Genomic DNA, 15023 nt, shown 5'->3' with positions numbered 1-15023 from the left:
GATCTTGCCTTTGTGGGTCTGTTTCTGGGTTCTGTCTTCCATTCCATTTTTTTTTCAAGATTGCTTTTGACTATTTTTGTTCCTTTCCTTTCCACATAAATTTTAAAACACCCTTGTCTGTATCTGCAAAAAAAAAAAAATTCTTGCTGAGGTTTTGATAGGAATTATTTTAAACCTGTATATCAATTTGGGGAGAATTTGCATCCTTACTATGTTGAATCTTCCAATCCACAAACATGATATGTTACTCCACTTATTTAGATACTTGATTTCTTTTATCAGCGTTTTTGAGGCTTTCTCCATACAAGTTCTATACCTATTTTGTTAGATTTATATGCGTGTTTTATTTTTTGATTGATTATAAGTGGTTTGTGTTATTTTCAGTTTCCAAGTGCCCTTTGCTAGCATATTGAATCACAATTTTTATATGTTGGTCTTGATCTTATAGAGCTCATTCGTTAAATTTAGGAGTTTTTCTGTAGATTTTTAGGAGTGTCTGCAAAGAGTGTTATGTCATCTACAAACTGAAACAGTGTTATTTCTGCCTTTCCAAATATATGCCTTTTCTTTTCTTTCATTTGCTTATTACACTGGCTAGAACTTCTAGTACTATGCTGAACAAGAGTGTTGAAAGCAGACATCCTCGTCTTGTTCCCAGCCTTAGGAGAAAGCATTCAGTCTTACATCATTAAATATGTTAGCTGTAGTGTTTTAATAGATGTCCATTATCAAATTGATGATGTTCCTCTCTGTTCCTGCTTTTCTGAGAGTTGTTACGATGAATGGCTGTTGAATTTTGTCAAATGTTTTTTTTTTAACAATTAATGTATTTGTGATTTTTCTTCTTCAGTCTGTTACTGTCCTGCTTAATTTTGGTATATTGAGTCAGCTTTGCATTCCTGAAATAAACTCCCTTGGTTATATTGTATAATTCTTTTTATATATTGCTGAATTGTATTCACTAATACTCTGTTAAGGATGTTTGTGTCTATGTTCGTGAAAGATTTTGGTCTCTAGTTTTTGCTTGTTTTGTACTATCTTTGTCTGATTTTGATATCAGGACAATATTAGCTTCATAATAAATTGAGTAGTATTTTCTCCTCTTCTGTTTTCTGAGAGAAATTATATAGTATTGCTATTAACTTTTCCTTAACTGTGTGGTAGATTTCTTTCCTGAAATCATCTGGGCCCAGAGATTTCTGTATACTATAACTTTTTATCTTCTTACAGCAATATTATACCACTTCACGTTTATTATAATAACTTTTCATATTTCCCTTCCCAGCCTGTATGCTATTTTTATTTTGCTTATAAATATAAGTTGCATGTACCATCAACCTCATATTACTTTATTTAAACCAGTAATTTTTCTTTCTTTTTTTTTTTTTTTTTTTTTTTTTTTGAGATGGAGTCTTTCTTTGTTACCTTGGCTGCTGGAGTACAGTGGCGCGATCTCTGCTCACTACAACTCCACCTCCTGGGTTCAAGAGATTTTTTTCATACCTCAGCCTCCCAAGTATCTGGGATTATATGCACCTGCCAATACGCCCAGCTAGTTTTTGTATTTGTAATAGAGACAGGTTTTCACCATGTTGGCCAGGCTGGTCTCAAACTCCTGACCTCAAGTGATCTGCCCACCTTGCCCTCCCAAAGTGCTTGGATTACAGGCCTAAGCCATTGCATGTCGCCCAGGCAATTTTTCTTTAAAGTGAATTACATAATGAGAAAAAATCTTACCTATCTACCCAGGGAGATACCATTTCTGGTGCTCCTCAATTTTTTGTGTAGACCTGTATTTTTTCCTGGTATTTTCATTGTGACTGAAGTACATTCTTTAATATTTCTTGGAGTGCAAATCTGGTGATAAATTTCAGCTTTTGTGTCTGATGAAGTCTGTATTTTACATTTGTTTTTGAAAGGTGTTTTAACTGAATGTAGAATTCCAGATAAATGTATTTTCTCTTAGTGTTTTAAACATGTTGTTTTCCTATCTTCTTACTTGAATTATTTCAGATAATAAATTTTCTGTCATTTTTATCTCTGTTCTTCTGTATCTGTTGTATCTTTTTAGTCTTGCTGTTTTTAGTAGTCTCTGTTGATCACTGATTTTGACCAACTTGATTATTGCGTGTCTTGGTATAATTTTTCATGTGTCTTTTGCTTGGAGTGCCCTCTGAACTTTGTGGGTGGTTCTTTCCCCGGCCTGAGGGTGTTTACTCACACCCATGGTGATCAGTAGTCTGCTTAATACTCAAGATAGATGTCTCTGGATCTCAGGACTTCTCTCTCTGTGCAGTTCACTTGTCTCTGATACCCTGCCGTATCAACTGTAGCCAGCCTGATCTACTCAGATTCATAACTGCATCTCACCTCAGGGGGTTGCAAGCTTTGCATGACTTTTCCCTCCTTGTACTGTGGACTGGGAACTCACTGAAGTCAGTAAGCCAGAGTAGTCATAAAGCTCACTCTGTTTCCCATCTCTGAGGGTTCACTGTCCTTTACTACCTAATGTCCACTGCTTTTGAAAAGACATTTTTTCCATTATTTTGCTGTGTGTGTGTGTATTTATTTGTTCCAGGTGAAAGAAGAAGAGTCCCTGTTACTACATCACAGCCGGAAGCTAAATGATCCTTTAAAAAGATTTAAAACTTTTTTATATTACCCTTACATTTTCCTTTTCTAATGCTCTTCATTCCATGATACAGCTTTAAATTTCCATATGGTGTCATTTTCCTTCTGCCTGAAATACTTCGTGAAGTTCATTGATCTTTTATTCTAAAATGCACTTTATTTTTCATATCAGATAGTGTTCATCTCTAGTTTTTTTATTTCTTACATTTTTCTATATAATAGGCTTAATCTCTGCCTTTTTGAATATATGGTATATAATTGTAGCAATTTTTAATATTTTCTGAGTGTCATTTTTGAGTTTGTATATTTTTATTCTCATTAAGGGTAGTATTTTGTTGGTCTCTTTATAATAATGGTCCCTTTTGATTGGATTCTAGACATGTGAGCTCTGTCTTGTTAAGTACTTGGTATTTTTGCATTTCTGTAAATATTCACAAGTTTTGTCATGGAATACAATTATTGAAAAGTATTAAAAACAGTTTTATCCTTTCAGGTTTTCTTTTGTCACTTCCTGGTGGTAGCAGAGCAGTGTTTATCCAGGACTAATGTTGCCACACTACTCAAGCAATACATTTTGGCATACTCTATATGATACTGTCTGGATTGTGAGGTTTTTACACTACAGCTAGTGGGAACACAAACTCCTCATCCTCATGTGAGCCCCACCTATTGCTCCTCTTTCAGGAGATTCATGGTTTCCTCGCACACATCTGATGACTAGTACTCTACTGAAGAATTGCGGGGGTGCCTCTGCAGATACCTGGCACTCTGGGTGCAGTACTGTACTCTGTGAACTCTAAGCTCTTGACCTCAGTGGACTCCCAGCTCAGTCTCCTCATGGCCCCAGCTAGATCTCCCTCCCCAGGCTGCAGTCTGGAAACTCTGATTCAGACAGTAAGCTGGGGCATTCCTTAAAGCTCACCTCATTTGTCTTCCCATCTTAAGGAATGACTGTCCTGTGCTGCCAGAGTACAATATGTAAAAACATATGTGTAGTACAGCTTTCTAGTTGTTTGAGGTAGAATTAATTTGGAACCCATTATTCCATCTTGATCATACTGGTCAAAAATAGAAGTCTCTTCATTCCTCTGAGACTGAGAATTTAATAAAATCCCTTCAGAGAAGACTCAACTCATGCGGCGCTTTAATTTTCTAAAACTTTTAATGACCTTCACCTTGAAATATTGAATGTTTTATGTTGACCATATTCTATGCCACTCATGTTTAAAATCCTCACGGATGTATTTTGCCTTAAGAGTAGCATGCATGTTTTATGCATGTGTCATAAATACCATGCCTGTGACATATATTCAGTGTATATACCAAATATAGTATAATTTAAAGGAAATAAATCCAGACTTTTTAATGAATGCTTGTTCTGTAAGTCTTTAACAAAATGAAAACTTAAACAGATACAAGTATTGTTAGTAATGTTTTGCCAGGGTTGGGGGGTGTGTGTGTGTGTCTGATGGTTGTAAATCTTAACAGACTGAGTTATGTGGAAGTTATATCAAAATATTTTCTATAATCTTCAATCCTGGTTCTCCATCTAATCAGCTGATAGGATATTTAGTCTTAGTTGTGAACTCTCCATTCTAAATCATGCAAGGTTTGGGCCCCTTGCACAGGGGCAATATATTCAGAGAAGACCTTCAATTATCTACTCCTCATTCACCGTGAGATGGTGATTGCCCACATATGTGTGGTCTCTTAAAGCCAAGTATTTGAGCCTGACAAATCATTGCTAAGGCTGGGGACCCTGGAGTTTAAGATTTTATTCTCCTAAGAAACCACTCGACTATTCTCTGCATGCCCCCCACCCCAAAATTTTCTGTTGCTTTGCACATATAAACATTTCCTAAGGCCAGGAAGTTGAAGTAGCCTTGATACTTTCTTACATAAGTGAGGAGAAATTGCAGCAAGAAGAAAGCATAAATCAGTATCACAATAAATTACATTTATGTGTTGGGGGAACTGGAATTTTGCAAAGGAGGAGAGAGACAGATTAGGATGTGAGTGAAGGGAGACTTTGATTTCTTATTACCTAGTTCTTCTGCTTGAAGTTTTATAACAGGCTTTATTACTTTATAATCCTTAAAGAGAAGTAAAATGTTTATTGATAGGATTTTTTCTCAGCTGAAAACTGAATAGGCAACAACCATCAGTAGTAAGGAAATTAAATACATTGTTTATAGGAAATTGGATAGTTCAACTGAAGTATAACAAAATGAACTGAGAACAAAATAGGAGGCAGACTGGTTATAATTGAGCATGTGTGGTACTTTGGTATGTAAAATAAAATGTTCAGATATTATTACCAAGAACATATTTAAACACTGCGTTCATTAGATGAAAAAAATTTCTTGACATATGACAAGAGCACAGAATTAGCAAAGCCATGTAATTACAAATTACCAAATATTTCAAGAAAATACCAAAAGCATGTAAACCAAGATTGTCCACCCTGCAGCCCACAGGTCACATGTGGGCCATGACAGCTTTGAATGAACACAGATTCATAAACTTTCTTAAAACATCGAGACTTTTTTTGCCTTTTTTTTTTTTTTTTTTTTTTTTTTTTTTAGGTCATCAGCTATTGTTAGTGTTAGTATTTTTTGTGTGACTCAAGCCAATTCTTCCAGTGTGGCCCAGGGAAACCACAAAATTGGACACATTTGATGTAAACATTTCAAGAAAATTCAGATTCCATGATCACTCAAGACAGACGATTCACCAGCCTTTGAGTAATTTTAACACATGAAGAGCTAGAACTGTACTTAGAACAGATAGGCCGTTTGGTATATTATAATTCTCCTTCCCTTCAGAAATGTTTACATGTGTACACTTAGGGTGTAAGTAAGTACCCTAAGTGTACACCCTAAGTGTACACATGTAAACATTTCTGAAGGGAAGACTAAGCATATTCCTATACTGAAGGTAAGATACAGACCCATGCATGTGTTCTTTTTCACATTTGTTCAATTCTGCCATTTAGCTGCAATGAAATCAATTTGTTTCATGTAGCATTGAATTAAGACAACCATGAATAAGAATGCAAGTACTAGAATGAGGCCAAACTGAAGTACTAACCTCAACTGTGCCTCCCAGGGTCCTGGCCCCATCCAGCCAAACAAATCCCATGATTAAAGGTGTGCATTAGGAGACCAGCTGTCCTCCTCCTTAAGTCTCTGTATTGACCCTCCTGCTTTGTCCAAAGCATTAGTCCCAGCATTGTAAGATGTATAAGCAAGTACACAGATTCCACTTTGGCCTGCAAGGAGGAAGTCTAGGACAATGTTGCCATTCACAGCATCCATAGCCAGTGAATTGAGGTGGACCTGAATGCTTCCAGGGCCAAGATGGTATCATTAATCATTTTAGCTAAAGACTGGCACAAACTTCATATCAACTTTTCTAATTATTCTCATAGTTATTCCCAATATAGGGATCATGGGCCCTCAGACTGTATGTACTTAAATAAAAAATCAGTTTTCTCTCCAGAAAGTTTTCCTGAATAACCAAGGTAAGCCTCATTTTGGAGAGATCCCTGCAGTCAACTGAAGTCTACAGGAATGATTTGTGGTATTTCCTTAAATGCCAAAGTCTCTTACAAAAGGTCAAAGTCACCATGTTTTCTAGAGACAAGTTAACACTTATTAGGCCACCTCAAACAGGACCAACATCAGTCACAGGAACAGGTGACCTTGTCCTCAGTGTGGTCTTCTGGCCATCTGGTAAGCCTGAGTTCCCAGTTCAGTTAAAACAATTAAGTCTAGTTCTTGGTTTATGCAGGGGATGCCCAGGGGCACTCCTGTGCTGTTTGTACCACCAGCTGGGTAGCTGGGTGCCATCTGTCCATACTACAGAATGAACAGTGACAACTATTCGTTCTATGAGAAATGGGGAAGATACCTGGGGGTATTGGTAGGTGGGTTCATGTTGGTGTGTGTGTGTGTCTGTGTCTGTGTACACTCACACAAACACACCCAGCTGTGGTATAGGAGCTGGGGTTCTCTTGCTGTTTCCATAAACTTCTCAGTGAGGTAAAGGAGAATAGTGATTAACTAGTGATTCCTCTGTTGAGGTATGGCAGGCCTAGCAGTCAAATTTAATTTCAACTTTAAATTTAAGGTGCTGGCAACAGTTTGGGAGAACAACATCATGTTGTTTTCCTTTGCAATGAAAGCTCCAGGGGTTGTTTTGGAAGATAGCCATCATTAAAGTTCCTCCCTTCTGTGTAGCTACTAGAGTGTTCTCAGGTCCTAGAATTTTTGCTTTCCGTACAATTGTACTTTTGTGTCCCATTTCAGAAGCTATAACTTCATCTTTTTTCCAATCATTGCTAATTCAAAGCTTTCCTCCAGAAGGACTAGATACAAAAGGGACTAAAGCATTTAAAAAATATACAAAAGACCCATTATGCCACCCTCCTTTGGCCCACGTGGACCACATAGGGGCACTTGGTGAGTCATGTACTCAACCAATTAGCCATTAGCTTTTTTATCTAAGATCTTGTCAGTGCAACAAGTAAATCCATATCTGTTAACCAGAATTAAGTTTAAATATCCTGCCTCTTTTTTGCTAAGCAGCCTCCCAGAAGGTATATCAACCAGGCCAGCCCCATCTACTAGTACCAGCTACCATTAGGGAAAAGGAGGACTTTTCCCTAGGGCTACCCATTAGGTAAAAAAGCATCATCATGCCCAGTAATGATCAGGTGGAATCTCAGATTTTCAGAGTAGCTCCCAGCACTTTCCTTCTGACCCTTATCTGGGATATCATTGAAAGGAGATGATCTCTTTCTGGGAACACCTGCATTTACTGACCAAACTGCCTTACTAAGGCATGTGAATCAGAAGAAAGTGTGGGAGGTACAGCCAGACGTGACATTTCTTGAGTCAATTTTTGAGGAGAACACCCCAACGTTCAACAATTCTAGGTCTTTGAGAATTATAGTAAGTATAAAAGGTCCATCATATCCGACCAGTAGCCGATTGTTGAATTGTTTTGCAATAAAAGGCACATTGTTGTCAGATACCAAGTGGCTCATAAAGTCAGAAATACAACAGATTAGTTTCATGGGCCACAATGTTGTGCTCGGAGTAAACTTATGAGACTGGAACACCAATACACAACCTGAAAAAGTGTTAATTTCAGTAAGGCAGCATTTACAACCCCTAGGAGAGGTCACAGAGCAGATGGGATTAATGTGTCAGAAACAGATATGGTCAATGTCAGTGGCCCATGCTGTGTGGCTGCTCTCATTGCAAGACAACCAGGTCAACTTTTAGCAGGAATCAAAATTCTGGCATGCAATTGCAGCCTATGCATCAAAAACACAGGACTTTTTACTTTTTGCCCAATGTGATGGTTGATATATTGCCATATCTGCTATGATGGTGGTTTAGGTAAGCAAGGGTAGCAATCTAGGCAGTTCAGGCCCAATTGATAACTTGACTACAGACAGTTTCAACACAGAATGGGTCCATCCATGTCCATGAGTGACCCAGATGATTCAATCAGCAGCCACTATTTGTTTTATTAGTTTGTAGAGCCAAAGAGGAGTGTTTTAAAATCTGCCAGTCTGTAGTTTTCCTAGTGACAGTCCAAAATATATCAGGCCATGGCAACAACTCAAGAGTCAGTAAAAATATAATAAGGTTCATCAAGGGTATTATTTGCCAGAGCTATGAGAACAGCCTTGAGTTCTGCCCACTAAGGGCAGCGATGACTGTGCCTATTTTCAGTTCTGAATAGTTGGCCCTGCCTGAGACTGAGCAGTTGAAGCCACCCAGTGGACACCAGCAGATTTCAGCTTAGCTGAACCATTGTTGAAGCAGGCGAAGTGATTATGGGGAACCTCTATGAATCAGGGGCTCCATTGAGCCAGCATCTTGCTATTGGTGGAATAGAAAAGCTGCATCTTTTCATGTAGCACCTAGATGTCACCAAGGCCAGGCTGGCTGTGTTCGTGATTTACCATTTCTATTTGACAAGTGAGCTTTTTGGACACTTTTCACTTTGTTAGTCATGGAGTCTGAGTTGATCTTGCCAAAACTGAAATATCAACCAAAGAGTTACAGTTCCCCTGGGGGTCAGGTGCTCAGTTTCAACAAGAACCCACCCAATAGTAAACTAATAGCTGCTTTTCAAAAGAGGCCTATCTGCTGGTAGCTGTGTTAAGGAGGTGAAGCCCAAATTCTAAGGGGCACCTCCAAGTGGAGGCCACCTTCCTTTGCCAGAGGATCCCATTGGCAACATTAGAGTCACGGAGATGTGTAATTCAAAGGAATCATTGAAGATGTGGGACTGCAGAAGTATTAGCACCTCTCTACATCTGGCTGTTTCCAATCACTAAAATCCCTTTTGGTACTTGCAAGCATTCACAGTATAGGCATGTAAAACATCAACACCACTTACACTTTCAGCAGTGGAAGCCAAAACAACAATATGTTAAAACAACAGAGGGCTCAACCCTCAGGTTATGGTAACTTCCCTTCCCCACCATGATCTCTGCCCCAACTCTAATTTGGATATATCTTCACCCTATGGGACCCAGTAGGATGATAACTCACATGCTAGAATCCAACAGAGCCACAAAAGTTGGAATCCTTTCCCTACCCGACATTCTTCAAAATATTCAATAGATGTATGGCTTTTAATCCCTCTTGGGAGCAAGGAGATGTTGTCCTATCTCGAATTATCCTTCTCATGCCACTTAAGGCAGTGAGAGGAGGAGGGATGTATCAAAGGGCTCTCCATGGAGAAGGAGAGTGGCACTATGCGGTAAGCAAACCACATTTCAATTTTGAGCAATGTGGCAGCTGCTTGCAAGAATTTATTTTGATTTTGAGGGGTCAGTTTCTCACACTTCAGGGCATCAACCTCTTCAGCTTTGTAAACTCAGTCTAAACAATAAGACCCTGAATGTTAGTCAAGGCCCATTTTTTGTTTCCCATGGGAAATTGTCTCAGGGAAATCTCCCTGAGAGGGCCAAAGCTTCTTGAAAGCAGGCATGACCAGTTGTAAAGAAAACAAAACAAAGTTCTGAGGTGGTTCACTGCCATCTTCAAATGGATCAAAGGTTAGCATAATGGACTTTAGAAGTCCCGCTGTTGCTGGTTTTTCCTTTGCAACTGTCACGCACACCAGCCCCCTCATCTTCCAGGTGTACCAGCCAGCTGTCTAGCAACTTGCTTGGTTTCTGCTTAAAAGGACTGTAAATTTCCCTCCTTTTACACTCAATGCAGGTGTGTGTCTCTGTAACTGTCTTAGTTTGTTCCCATTGCTATAACAAAATACCATAGAATCATTAATTGATAAGGAAGTCCAAGAGCACAGTACCAGCAGATTTGGTGTCTGGTGAAAGCTGTCTCTTTTCTTCAAGATGGTGTCTTTTTGCTAAATTCTCATACGGCAGAATGTTATGTCCACACATGGTGGAATGGAGAAGGCAAAAGGCACTAGGGGGTTCCTTAAACTTCTGTTATAAGAGCACTAATGTATTCTTGAAGGCACAGCCATCATGACATAATCACTTTCCAAAAGGCTCCACCTCTTAATACCATCACCTTGGGGTTTAAATTCCAACATGCGGATCTTGGAGGGACACATACATTCAAACCATAGCAGTAACTGTTGTCTGAAAGAGGGCAGAACCTTCTACCCATCCAGAATGAATGTTAACACTAGATATAAAAGCATGGGCCCAAGGCTGAGGTGGACCAAGCTTCTCCCAACTGAAAGAGAAGTAGCAACAAATAAGACACCATTTGGGTAGTTGTTTGGATGTCTTCCTTCAGCCTACAATCACCTACCTCCCTAATTTATCTTCATTAAAAGGAAATCAGGTGAAAAATAATTTATTTCCCGGTAAACCATACAATTTGATCAACATTTTCAACATTTGCCATTGACTTCCCTCAAATCCTGTTAATCCTCCTGCAAAGCCCTTTATTCTTTGTTTTCTAGCCCTTGAGTACTTTAGAAAATAAGTGTGAAATCATATTTAAAATATTGAGTAGACTTTTCAAAAATGTAAAATATTACTTCAAAATATATTTTTATGCTGTCCTCTCATTATTATGTGCTTTTGCTTTGTGATATTATTTAGGCCTTTAGTTTTCAATTTGGTTTTGAAAGTCATGTGATTTTTATAACAAGAATAGAATTAATGGTTCCATGATGAATAGTGGATGTTTTGTTTTGGAGAAATCATCTTTTGGGCAAAGTGCCCATAAAAGACTTATGTTTTTGCCAACAGTTTTGTTCAGAGCCTCTGGGATCTTTTCTTTTTTTTTTTTTTTTTTTTTTCTTAAAAAGTGATGAGAAAGTTCGATGCTTTTGCATTTTATTTTAAATTTGTTTTAGGGGTAATTTCAAAATAGCTTGTTACTTCAGTCTGTATTGTGATGAATTCATAATTGGTATTTTGTTTTGTTTTTTTCTTTTGCTGTTTCACTTTCTACTCTTAAAGGCATAGTATTATTTGTTAAAAATCACTGTTTCCATTTTTTGTCTCTCTCTTTCTTCCCTACTCTGATTTTTCCTATTCAGTTGTTGACTTGTCCAGTTGAAATTAGAGATCCACTTGACATATTAGTTACTTAACATATTAATTTTGGCAACTTCTGGTATGTGTTCTTTTGCCAGTGAAATTACTGAAATTGAAATATTGAGTGGGGGTATCCATGAGAGACAGAAGTCTTTCCTTTGGGCATTAGGTATTAAGCCAGCTTCTCGATTATATAACAAGAAAGAAAGAAGTGTTAAAAATGAAAGTTCACAACATGAGCTAACTGGCAAGAGCAAATAAATGACTCTTTTAAAATATTTTACTTCAACAGCAATAAATCTCTAGGTAAGTCTAACAACAGTATTTTTAAATGGCAAGAGAAAAAAATTTCCATTTCAAATAGTAGCTAAAATGCATTTTTGAGGGGGACTTCTTAATTACCTTATGAAGTCTCATATGTTTTGGGTCAGCTGGTTAACATTGTCTTAGTTCTTCTATAGAATCAAATAACTTTTATTACTGGAGGGGAATTCAGAGATTATCATTTTATACATATGGAAACAGAGATCCAAAGAAAAGCGGTGACGTACTCATGGTTCTGATTATGCAGGACGAAAACATAATTCTCCTTATGGATGTTATTGTCACTGTGCCACACTGCCATAGTGGTAGTGTTCAGAAAAAAATATGACTGAAAATTCATATAAAATTCAAATGTTCTAGATTCAGAGCTATTTCCTTTGTAGACATTTTATATTCATGCTGCTTTTAGCTCAGTTTTTACTGTTCTGCTAAAGGAATACATTGGTCTCTCCCTCTGCTGCAGTGTGATAGCTGACCCAATCTAATTTCCATAGTCATGGTGTAGAATTGTGTATTTAGGAGTTTTTGAAGGTTATGAATCATTTCCTTCAGAGTTCTAATTTTCTAATTCCATAGCCTGCTTCAGTCCTTATCTTTTCCATATCTTCATAGGGTTTGATTAACCTCTGATTCTAGAAACTTGGACCTTGCAGTCTAGTTTTTCTTGTCTCTCTCAGCTATTTCCTGTTTCTTTCAATGACCCACTCATTGTTAGCCCCTTAATGTGGAAGGTCCTTCTGGCTCTATTGTTTCTTTTTATTCTCACTCTGGCTGAGCTGCTATTCCTGTGGCTTCAGACTACTGGCTCCATGTCTATACCTGTGGCCCCAAGCACTCATTCCTATTTCCAGATTCATGTTTCTAACTTCCTGCTGGGCCTCCTCTCCTGGTTGCTCACCAGTCATAATATGTTCAAAACAATGAAAAATTCTTACATTTACCAAATGTGTGATTTGGTGGGGGCGGGGAGGCGGAAGCTAATCTCTCCAGGTTTTTGTTTCCTTACCTGTAAAATGGGTTTGTGGTGAGATTTAATATAAAGAGCCCAGGACAGAAGTTAAGTTACTGTTTTTGTGGTTCATCCTGGAACCTTCTTCTCCTTTTGTGATCTTTAAAAAATGACTTTTCCTCCGTATAATATCATTATGTCAGCATCTATTCATCCCCCCCTCATCTTCTCACTTGTCAGTTAATGTCAGATGTTTCTGATGTTCTACAAAAGCAACATCTTGCCACTGTGGCCTCTAAACCATCCTTGTTGTCTCCATCTTAGTTCTACCCTCCTCATCATCAGTTTGGATGGATCTCCCAGCTTCTGGTTTCTCCTGTCTTCCATCTGTTTATTTCCCACGTGCCCTGAGAGTTATTGGTTTGTTTCACCACCCAATAAGCCCTGCTGGCTCCCCATGTTAGTCTGTCTTCAGAATAACACTCAAATTCTTTAGCTCAGCAGTAAATCTCTTCACAATCTGGTCCTTACCAGCTTCACCACGGTTTCACCTCCTGCCTTTCTTGTCTCCCATGTTACAGTGCATATGCACAAACAGATAGACACACAGACACACACAGACACACACACACACACACACACACACACCCCTGATGCCTCTGCCATGCCAATATTTCCTGGACATGCCAAACCTTTTCATGACTTTGTGTGTAGCATATTATTCCCTCTACCTGGAATGCTCTTTCCTTCTCCCTCAATTGACAAACTAAATGTTTCAGACCCAAGTTTTGAGTGACCCAATGCCTTGCCCAAGTGTCTACAGTAGAAGAAGTCACTCATGTTCTCTGTTCTCCATGTTTCTGTATTCATCTTTTACATGTTGGTCCGGTACCCACTACACATTTTGAATTCAAGGGTAAGGGCTATCTATCCCTTTATCTATCTGTTTTTTTTTTTCTCTTAATTCCTAGTACAGTGATTACCACACAATTGACATGCAATACTGGACGATAACATAACTATCATTTCTGGTTGCCTTTTTTAACTGCTAGTTTATTTGGATGTTCTTTTATATTTATTTCATAAGAATTCAGGGATCTGATCCTCTGTTTTTTGCCTTTGTTTTCCCTGAGGTTAGATTTAGTTTTTATGAAGGCAACATTTTGTTTTTGACTATAAAATGCTGCCAAATATGCAGCATGCGTTCTGCTCCCTCTCAGTCCTTGGAAGACACTGATCATCAGTCAAAATATTCTTCCCTGAGAAGCCATGTAGGTTCTTAACCCTTCTCAACACACCATATCAAGTAGCTGCTATTAGCTGAATGTAGCTGGTAGCTGATGTGAAATCTCTTTAGAACAACACATAGTCAAAAAAGAAGGTGAATATTCAATGACTTCAAATTCTGATCCAGCTTTGTTGCTGACAAACAACTAACATGCATGCCATGGCACTCTGATATCTTATGTGCCATAGATATTCAACAGTTAACTGTTTATTAGTTAATATTTATTACCAAACTATTTTGCCTCATTTTCTTGATTCAAAAATAGGAGAGTTAATTTTCAAGCAACTTTTGGTCGTTGGTGTAAAGATGAATACAATGAGGAATGTGAATTAACTAGGGGAAAAGGTTAAAATCATATATAAAGAATAGTCTCATTAAGTTTAAGTATTATGTACCTCATTCAGTTACTTGCAAAACCAACTTAATATCTTATGATTGTGTTATAACAACCAGGCAAGTAGAAAGTACCAATGTATACTTTAAGATAATTTCAACTCTATCTTTGTACTGAATGAGTGATATGTGGAAAAAACTGCATTTGTTTGTTTGAACTTGTTCACACCCCTATGCAGGGGCCTAATTCTGCCAAGATTAAAGTGTATGTATTAATTAATTCAATGAATATTTACTGAACATTATTGTAAATGCTGAGATTTTGGTAAACAACTCAGATGAAAATCTGTGCCCTGAGGAGCTTATATTCTAGTAGCATATCCATATTCCATTTGAGAAAAAAAAATCTAAATCAGAGGAGTTCAGAAGATTTTCAGAATTGCCTTTACTTACTTCCCACCACTCTGCTTTCCTCTTTCAAAGACAGGAATTGGATGTTGATTTGTGGTGTCTGTTTTGATACTGTGTTTTTCCTGGCTAATATTTCTTAGTTTATGAAATCAATTTGGGCTTCTTCCTACCTATAAGTATTAACACTTGCAAGGTTATTTTTGCATCTTTTTGTTCATTTTGATCAATTATAGTGCTGAAAATTTTGTAGTCTTGCACTTTAAATAGCCAGCTTTCCTTAAATATAGTGTGTCCCATTTGGGGAAGGAGTTTATACTTTAAATGGAAACTTTTGCTGTACAACATGACTTTGGAAAACTGCCACAGGAGTGTTTTTAGATTGTATAGGACTTGGCAAAAAATAAAAAATAAAATTGAAGAATGACATTTAAAAAATTTTATCTTAGGATTTTGACACCTTATAGAAGAAAAGAGGGAATGTTATTATATCATCCTTTCTCCATGATATGGTTTTCTTAAAGGAGAACAGTATA

General features: G+C 37.7%; 1 long non-coding RNA gene across 1 annotated transcript; it reads right to left on the bottom strand.

Moving 5' to 3' along the window:
* Window positions 1-9445: 9445 nt before the first annotated feature.
* Window positions 9446-12700, bottom strand: LOC126948475 (uncharacterized). The gene is made up of 2 exons (XR_007723468.1): window positions 12516-12700; window positions 9446-10370 (listed from the first exon to the last, which is right to left on the bottom strand). It is a non-coding gene; the product is annotated as an uncharacterized LOC126948475 (long non-coding RNA).
* Between the last annotated feature and the right edge of the window lie 2323 nt (window positions 12701-15023).

The sequence above is a fragment of the Macaca thibetana genome, chromosome 1 (assembly GCF_024542745.1).
Source record: "Macaca thibetana thibetana isolate TM-01 chromosome 1, ASM2454274v1, whole genome shotgun sequence".
In the NCBI taxonomy this organism is placed as follows: Eukaryota; Metazoa; Chordata; class Mammalia; order Primates; family Cercopithecidae; genus Macaca; species Macaca thibetana.
Note: the sequence above shows the minus strand (reverse complement) of the source record. Positions and strands in the feature narration are given on the sequence as shown.